Below are 8,680 nucleotides of genomic sequence, written 5' to 3' on the forward strand. Positions count from 1 at the left end.
AGGGAAATCCCCCCCCTTTTTTTCAGATTAACTATCCCAAAATCATATTGAAACCTCTGCATATCTCCTCAGAAATAAACTGTACTTGTTTTAAGGGGACCTACAATCAGGTCAGTTCTCATGCCCAGAATTCCTCTGATTAAAAACAGAGCTCAGAAAAGGAGTCTGTTTTTGAAGTCTACCCTCCTACCCCGAGGCCAAAATGTGCAAGGTGCAACAAGAGGAAGAGAGAGGTCGCAGCAGTGTCTTTAGCGCGGGGGGAGGGAGAGGGGCTGTAGCACAGGCCCAGACAACAACCAACTTCAGGAACTGTTGACAAACAAACGCATGGATTAAACATGCACAGATTTGTGCGAAGCAAAGGACGAGAGCTCCTGCCCCCTTCAAAGGCATATCTGACATTCCTAGCAAGGCTTGCGCGCGCGCTCCCCTCCCTGCAGCCCCCCCCCCCTCCTGCAACAGGCAATCCCAAACCCCCTTCCCCGGCCCATGCACGCAGCCAGCTGCCAAATCGCACGTCCTCCTCCCATCTCCCGCTGCTGCTCATGCCCAGGATTTAAATACAATCGAAAGGAGACGCTCGGGCTGCATACGCAGAGCGAGAGAGAGAGAGACTGGAAGGGCGGGGAAAGAGCCAGAGAGGCTGGCTGGGAGCGAGCAACAACGAGGTAGCAACCCAAGCCAACTTCGGGGGCCGAAACTGAGTAGAGGAAGGAAGGAAGGGCGGAAAGAGGGGCTGGGAAAGCCAGCCCCACTGCCGACCCCCTCTAGAGGAGTGGGGAAGCGAGCTGATAGCACTTGCAAAAAGTTTAGAGCGTGTAAGAAGACTGCGAGGCGGAACCCCCAAACTCAGAGCGCGACGTGCTTGCAGAAGAGAGGCGGCAGTAAAAAAAGGGGGGGGGGGGAGATAAGGACTCCTGTCCCGTGGGACCTAGCCCAGCCCCGCCCTCGGCAATTCGCCCCACAGTTTAGCTCACGACCCCCTCCCCAGCAGCCGAGTGCCTGAGAAAGAGACGCGTGAAGAACGGCGGCGGCCGGGGGAAGGGGGGGGGGGGCTCGCTACCTGCCTCACACGCCTCTCCTTCCCAACTCCCTGCTCCCCACGCGACCCCGCCCCAGCTGCTGCTTACCGACCTGAGAGCAGAAGGGAAAAGGCAGCCGTTCGGGTCCGAGCGAGGGTGCTGCCGTTGGCTGCTCCGAATCCTCGAGCGCCGCATCCCCACTACCCATTAAACCCTCCCCCTGGACACGCGCACAGTCCGTCGCGCGCTCTCTCGGCTATCCTAGCCGACGCTGTTGCCACTCGCGCACCCAACCGGCCCCGTCCCGCCCCTCACCGAATACCGGTTCCTATTGGACGGCTTCAGTCAGCGAGAGGTGTGGCTATGCTAATGAAGAAGCAGGTAGGGGCGGGAAAAGGAGAAGGAGGAGTGGTCGGCAGTCTTGAGAAAGCGTAGGGGCTTTGCGCACCTTCATTGGCATAACCAAGACTGCGTCTGTGTTGTTTGTCTCGTGTGAATTTAGATGCGTGTCTAACGTTATTCTACGCTGCGCGGGGTGGTATACTGGAAATGGTGGCTCTTCTATCGAAGCAGCCTCTATTTTCTGCTAGCCGCCTTTGGTGGTTTATATTTTTGGGTAATTTTTGAACGAACTTTTTAAAAATTAATGTACAAGGAAAATCTTCAGGTTTTAGCTTCCTCCTAAATTTTTATGCGCCTTGGGGAAATGCATAATTTCTAATAAGTTCTGCATTAGTCAGTGTATAATTAGATATTTCATGCATCATCTACAGAGGAAGTAATTTGAACAATTAATAACGTTATTGGAAAAACTTTAAAGGTATATCTGTAAATATTAATTCCGGAGTGGTGTGTAAATTCATAAAACATATAGCACATAGAAAAAATGCTCTTTGAATTCAGTTTAGGAGGATGGGATTTCTTGGGTAGTCATTTTGATGGCATAGTTAGGAATGTGCTAGGAAGCGTGTCCATATTTTCCTCAACATGCAGCAAGAAGCAACTACATTCTTACTGCAGCTGTTAGGAGTCTTTATGCTATATTAGGAATGGGCCATTTTGTGTACTCGCCTAGGGGGAAACTGAACTGTAGCATAATGGGAGGGTGAAAGTAGTGGGTTTTGCATCACAAACTAAGTTTAACTGCCCCAGGAGTCTGCGTGGAAGCTGGTTAGGGCTGCCCAGGAATGCATAAAATTATTGGTTGTTTTTTTAAATGGTTGTGTTTTAATAGTTTTGTAATTTTAGCCTAGCTGTAAGCTTCCTTGAGCAGGTTTCCAGAGAGATGGTGTATCAGTTTTCAAAATAAACATATTTTAAAATAATAAAATTGCCTGTTGGTTGACAAACTTTGCTTTTGATGTACCATTAGTTGTAAATCCCTCCTAATTTAATTGCTCCTAATTGAAAACCTTGTAAGCTTCCTATACAGTTTGGGAGGGTCTCCCTGCCATCCATACTGAACCATTTCAGCTTATCTGTTGTCTTTAAAATTAGCAGTGTTTTGTTTATTTATTTATTTATTACTTAGATTTCTATACCGCCCCATCCCCGAGGGGCTCCGGGCGGTGTACAACATAAAATTCATACAATGCTGAATAGAGGAGCAAATCATACAAAAACACAATAAAAATTACATAAGCTCCATCCAGTTAATAATCAGTAAAACTTAGGCCGTTTCCGCACGGCCAGGATGCGCCCCCACTCCGCCAAGAGTTCTGGCGGCGTGGGGGCGCAAGCTCGATGTGAGGCATGAGCAGGCGAAGCGAAGGCGGCAGGCGGCTCCGCGCGCAGACGCCCTCTTCCCCGTCCGCCCCACTCACCGTGTCCTCGATGGTAAGCCTGCTGGTCGCAGCCCGCCCATGCATGCCCTCCGACCCCTGGAGGTCGGAGGACAGTGTGGGCGGCTGGGCGCCTAACAGGCGGCGGCAAGGACACCTGATGAAGCGAGACGGGAGACAGCGTCGCCGGGAAGACGCTTCCTCCCCAACAACAACCCTGGGGGGAGGGAAGCGCAGTCAGGTCTCCGCTGCTGCAACGTGCCTGTGCGAACGGCGGCCTGGGGGCGGTGTTTTTACCGCCCCCAGGCCGTCGTTAATGGGCCGTGCGGAAACGGCCTTACTAAAACTTCATGTAAAACAGCGGTTAATACAATAAAATAAAAGGCGTCCAGAAAACCCATATTTAAAACCTTCCCCAAAAAGGAGGAATGGAGGGCCCCTCAATATGAGGGTTACCCTGATGTAAAAAGCAGAGCAGAGAGGGGGCACCACATCAGCGGCTGGACACTCCAAAGGCCCAGTGGAACAACACAGTCTTACAGGCCCTGCGGAATTAAGATTCTGACACCACAACAATTGGCTGTGTGTGAATGTTTTGAGCATAGCTAGAAAAATTAGACAGATCTTCCCATTCTTCTGCTTTGCTGTGTGGGATGATACTGTTTTACTGCCCAGCAGAAATTTTGCAGGCAGGAGGTGATAACATTTCAGCAAAGGATAGGCTAGTGGTGAGGGTAATTTTATTGAGTCTTCTTGCAATAGAGTCCTGGGGTAGGGAACCTGCGGCTCTCCAGATGTTCAGGAACTACAATTCCCATCAGCCCCTGCCAGCATGGCCAATTGGCCATGCTGAAAGGGGCTGATGGGAATTGTAGTTCCTGAACATCTGGAGAGCCGCAGGCTCCCTACCCCTGCTAGACTTTCCATCATTTCCTTTAGATTGGATTTGCAAACTGTTATGACCCACTTGGTTGCAGATAGGGTCTTTTTGCTAGCATGCAGCATAGTGGTAGTTCATCTGCAGGACTATTTTATCTGTGATGCTGGTGAACTACTTCTACATTACAGCAAGCTGAAATGCAGAAGTCAAGTGATGGGGTGTGTGTGAAAGCATGAAGAGGCATTCTCTTCTGTTCCAATAGTGTAAGTTGAATGGAAGGGGGCCTTGTGGTAAGAGGTCAAAGGCTGAACAGGCGGACCACCTAAGCACTGAATAATAGCGGGCCTGTTTAACTACAATGAAAGGAATGTTTGTACTTTTAGAACTATTACATCAGCATTGTTGGCTCTGCTGGTCATGCACAGGAGAGGTTGGATGGGTGAGGATTGCTTCATCGTAAGAATTGCTTGAACAACCCTACTTGAAAATATATTGCTGTCATCAGTGTTGGAAGAATCATGAGAACAACTGGAGTTCTGAAATCATGGCCTTTTAAATTGAAAAACACAAAGCTTTCTATAGATAGCATAGTGGGAATTGTATGTCTGGATGCGAAGTTCAGTGAGTAGATCTGATAGAAAATGAAATTTGGATCCCTGGTCTTATCCTGTTAGCACTGGAGAAGGGCTGTGGCTCCAGTGGTGAAGTATGGACTTTGCCAGATTCAGATTTTGACCTGGCATCTTGGGCAACAGGGCTGGGAAAGTCTTTTTTTTCTGCCCAAGTTTCAAGAGAGCTATAGCCAAAGTAGAGAATAGACTGACTAGTACTCTTATATAAGGAGGTTTCAACGTGTACTTAATGGTTTACAAGACCGAAGGTTTGATGCCAGCACAACTTATGCAGCTTATAACTTGGTCACAGAACAAAAAGAAAAATCGCATGATACTGAACTGACCACATGTTTTTCCTGCTTGCCCAAACTCTGCCTTCCTTGTTTGTCTTTCCATTGCTTCTTAATGGCACATTTTACATTTTAAACTTTTAAATGCCATGTTTGGAGGAGGTGGTTGGGTTGACATGACCGCTTAAACAACTGGTTGAACTCTCAAGTGCATCACAAAAACCAACAATACTTTAAGTTGTTTTAAAGTCAGTTTAGAGCCATGATAAATGTGAGAGAAGAGTGTGTATGTAGCTTGGCAGGAAATTGCTCGTGCATCATCTGAAAAGTCTGTGGGTTTGTGACACATAAAATGGAAGCAACTTTAGTGAATTTCAGAATAAGATGTTATCAAGTCAGTGACTCTTAGGGTTCACTCCTAAGCAGACTTACCTCCTTCTAAGTCAGTAAGTTTAGAAAGGTGCAATTCTACTAAGGTTATACTAAGCACAATTTACCTGCAAACATTACTAAAATCATCAGGGTAAACTGTCAAAAAAACTTGTCTAACTCAGTATGTCTGAGCCTATATGCTTTGAGCATCACAATGATTCTGTTGTGCAGTGTTTTAATTTATCCACATTTCAAGCTATATGTATACTTCTTGATAAAGTGACACTTCACAAAGGCAGAGTCTTTAAATTAAGGAAGTGTCCAAGCGTTGTTCTCCTTTTAACAGCGGTGTACTGGTCCAAAATGTGTTGCATGTAATATGGGCAACATTTCAGTGTTATGATGGGTTTTGCACCTGTGAAAACTGAAGGTACATAAATAAAATACAAGTTTCAAAATATGCCACTGTGGCTTTATGTTGCATTTTTGTACCTTGCAAACCAATACAATTGAATTGTTTTCCAGTATATAAAGAAGAATTCTAGTATTTAAAGAAGAATTCTAAAGCTAATTACACCATAGATTATACCTATAGTTACTATTTTGTAAGTGCCAAACAACATTGTTGAATTCTGTAGTAACAAATGTGTTTTATGTTTATTTTCACCATGGTTAATACACACTTCTTTTCTTTCTCCCACTACCTCTAAATTAAAGCTTATGTCTAAATTAAAGCTTATGTAAATTTATAAATCCATTGAAGGGTTACAGGCTATCAAGTCTACTGATAATAAACCTAGAGAAAGAACAAATAAAGAACAATGCAGAAAGGTTCAAAGGATTTAAGCTCTTCAGGTGACTGGTCCCACAGATGCCAAAATTAGGTCAGAGTAAACACATATAAAATAATTAGCATGAGAGCAAGGGACCAAGGCAAGACACAGATGTCAAAGGGTCCTAGACCTGCAGGCAGGAAAGAGATTGGAGGATAATTGTGGGGAAACTAATTGAAATCTGTAACTCTCCCTTGACCCTCTGGTCACTTAGCTTGGTTTAAGTAAAAGTGCACAAGAGCTCTGAGTCTTCCATTTTAAATTTAAATTTTAGCCTCATTTATCACGTTCTTAATGCATTTATAAAATAGAAAAGTACAGATAAATAAACAGTCATAGGAAAATGTAACACCGTTTCTTGTTTTGCATAATTTATCCACTAGATAGCTCAAATGCTCACATTTCAAGATAATTCAATATATCACAGAAATAAAATTGTTTTTTCCCTTGAAAAATTAATTTTCCTGCCAACATTTTCTTGGACCATGGACCATTTTCTTCCACAGCTTCAGTGCTGAACTGCTTATATTCTATGAGATTTCTCTGTTTCATCCTTGTTATTACTACTGCAAAGTTTACTTCTTACGGTACCAGAGGTGAGGGAAGGGCATAGCTTTTGGAGCCATTTCTCTCACCAAGAGTATGCTGGCAAGCAACAAACAGAATATTGGCTTTACTCCAAGCGATCCCTCTGTTCATGTAACAATGGCATGGTTGACAGAAAATCATTCCACATCAGCCTTTACCAACGGTCATTTCATCATGCTCTGCTTTTCTGCCTGTTTTCAGACTAGGAGAAAACTTTTCAAGAAGCAGAACATCACATTTGAAATCAAAAGAGCACGTTAACAGAAATTATGCTGTGACATAAGCAGCTAGCAAATCATAATAATCCTATATCACAATAATCCTATATTTGATTCTGAACTAGGCCATGGTGTGTGGATCGATAAATCTACAAAATGGAGCTCAGGTCAGATAGAGGAATTTTTCTACAAGCCTGAAAGAAGTCTATAGCTTTAAGAAAAAATGCCATCTGAGCTCTCAGGCACCATTTTGGAGTTTCCAGGTCTTGCCAGGAGATAGCCATTAAGCAACTGATCCCAGCAGCGGAGCCCAGTGCACAACTCTGCCAGACTTTTCCCAGGAGGAGGAAAGACAAGGAAACAGATAAAGATGGTGAGTGGGAAGAAGAGAAGAATTAAGAAAAAGGGGAAAGGCTATGAGGCCATAAGGGAAGGGGAAGAGGAAATAGGATGTTCCACTGCAAATCCTTTTGGGGGGCCCATTTGTCATTCGTGTGTGTGTGTGTGTAAAAGCTCAAAAAATCTAATTCTGACTAGTGGCTGATGTCAATAGAGAAACGTTTATTAGAACAACTGCAATAGTATTTGTGGTTACTTCATTTACATCTTTCTTTTGTCTCCAGTAGAGGAACCCAAAGCATCTTACATTGTTCTCCCTCATTGCACATTATGCTCATATCAACAGATAGGAAGGCGCTCCAAAGGGTGATCACTACTGCACAGAGGATTATCGACTGCCCTCTCCCCTCCTTGGAAGAACTCTATAATTCCCGAAGCCTAAAGAAAGCCCAAAATATTCTGAGAGACCCGTCTCATCCAGCACTCTCTCTTTTTGAACTGTTACCATCTGGCAGACGATAGGCTATGCTGAACTTCCGTGGCTGCGTGTTGATGTGTTTGGGGCTGTGTAAGGATTGGTGGAGGAAGGGGAAAGTGAGGATGGGGTATGAGTCTGAAATTGCATTGTGCGTGCACAATGACAATAAAAATGCTTATGCTTATGCTTAAATATAGGATAGAATTATAAGAGTGAAATCAACATTCAGTTATGGGATAGGATGATAAGAATGTGATTGGTGCAAGGTCATCTGGCAAACTTTTAACAGCAGAACAGGGATTTGAACCTATGTCTCCCAAATCCTAGTCCAACATCCCAACTACTACACCATCCTGGCTCTCAAAAGATATTTGGGGGCAGGGTTCCGATGTGAATTAGAGATGTAGCTGGATTTATCTCTAGTGTCATAAGAGTATACTAACAACAGTTTGATAAGTGCTACATTTACATCTAGCTATGTTGGACAGACCTGAACACAAAAAGAACTTTAGGCAAAGTTTATGTTTATGGCCTTTCAGTAAATGGAATGTAGAAAAGGGAAGCAGAGAAGACCATAGAAATGGCACATGGCATTTCAAATATTTTAAGGTGGAGCTAATAGGAATTTATCTAGTTGTAGTGATTCCACCAAGTACCTGTTTTCCAGTTGCTGCAGTGTGAGACTAAACATTAGGAGGTGGAATTGCAACTGCTGACTGCTCCCTCTTCCTTGTAAATCAAATGCATGACTGCATCACACTGTGCCTTTCCCTGTCAGACAATGATGTGAAGTGGGAGATGGAGTGTTGCATACTACACTGATGTCACATCATAGACTGTCTTATAAGAGATGCCAGAAGGAAGAGGGAACCAAGAGATATTTAGCAATGGCATTAGGGGGCCTAATTCTGCCCTTGGGGAAAACCAAGTACAACAATGAATCTTTTGATCCTACTAATAGTTATTCACAATCCCCCCCTCCACCTGAATTTGTGTAGTTCTTTTAAAATTCAGCTGTCCTGTAGTCTCCTATTATTTATGGTAATAATTAGTACCATGGCTCTGTCATGCATTTTCGGATAACATCTATTAATTAAAGAGAAATTGCATCTTTGTTTTTTTCTATTGCCTGCAATCCATCTTGTTTCAAATAAGTTTTTAAAATAAAAGTGCTCTAGGAGTCTCTATGTCCAAGTAATACACCTTAGTAGCGATTATGTTGTATACCATGTGCATATGTATTTACATTCCACAAAGCAGATAAG

The 8,680-nt window shown here is 44.0% G+C and overlaps 1 protein-coding gene and 1 long non-coding RNA gene across 3 annotated transcripts in view; one reads left to right on the forward strand and one right to left on the reverse strand.

Annotated features, from left to right (window-relative positions):
• ARHGAP29 (Rho GTPase activating protein 29) overlaps positions 1-1,273 on the reverse strand; it is a 67,731-nt gene extending 66,458 nt beyond the window's left edge. For both annotated transcript variants that reach the window (XM_048496243.1, XM_048496240.1), the window contains exon 1: positions 1,135-1,273. The gene's annotated coding sequence lies outside the window, so the exon portion shown is untranslated. The remainder of the gene's footprint in view (positions 1-1,134) is intronic.
• Positions 601-7,606, forward strand: LOC125432574. Its single transcript, XR_007244495.1, has 3 exons — positions 601-668; positions 6,724-6,971; positions 7,222-7,606. It is a non-coding gene; the product is annotated as an uncharacterized LOC125432574 (long non-coding RNA).
• The last annotated feature ends 1,074 nt before the right edge of the window (positions 7,607-8,680 follow it).

Source organism: Sphaerodactylus townsendi, linkage group LG05 (assembly GCF_021028975.2).
Source record: "Sphaerodactylus townsendi isolate TG3544 linkage group LG05, MPM_Stown_v2.3, whole genome shotgun sequence".
In the NCBI taxonomy this organism is placed as follows: Eukaryota; Metazoa; Chordata; class Lepidosauria; order Squamata; family Sphaerodactylidae; genus Sphaerodactylus; species Sphaerodactylus townsendi.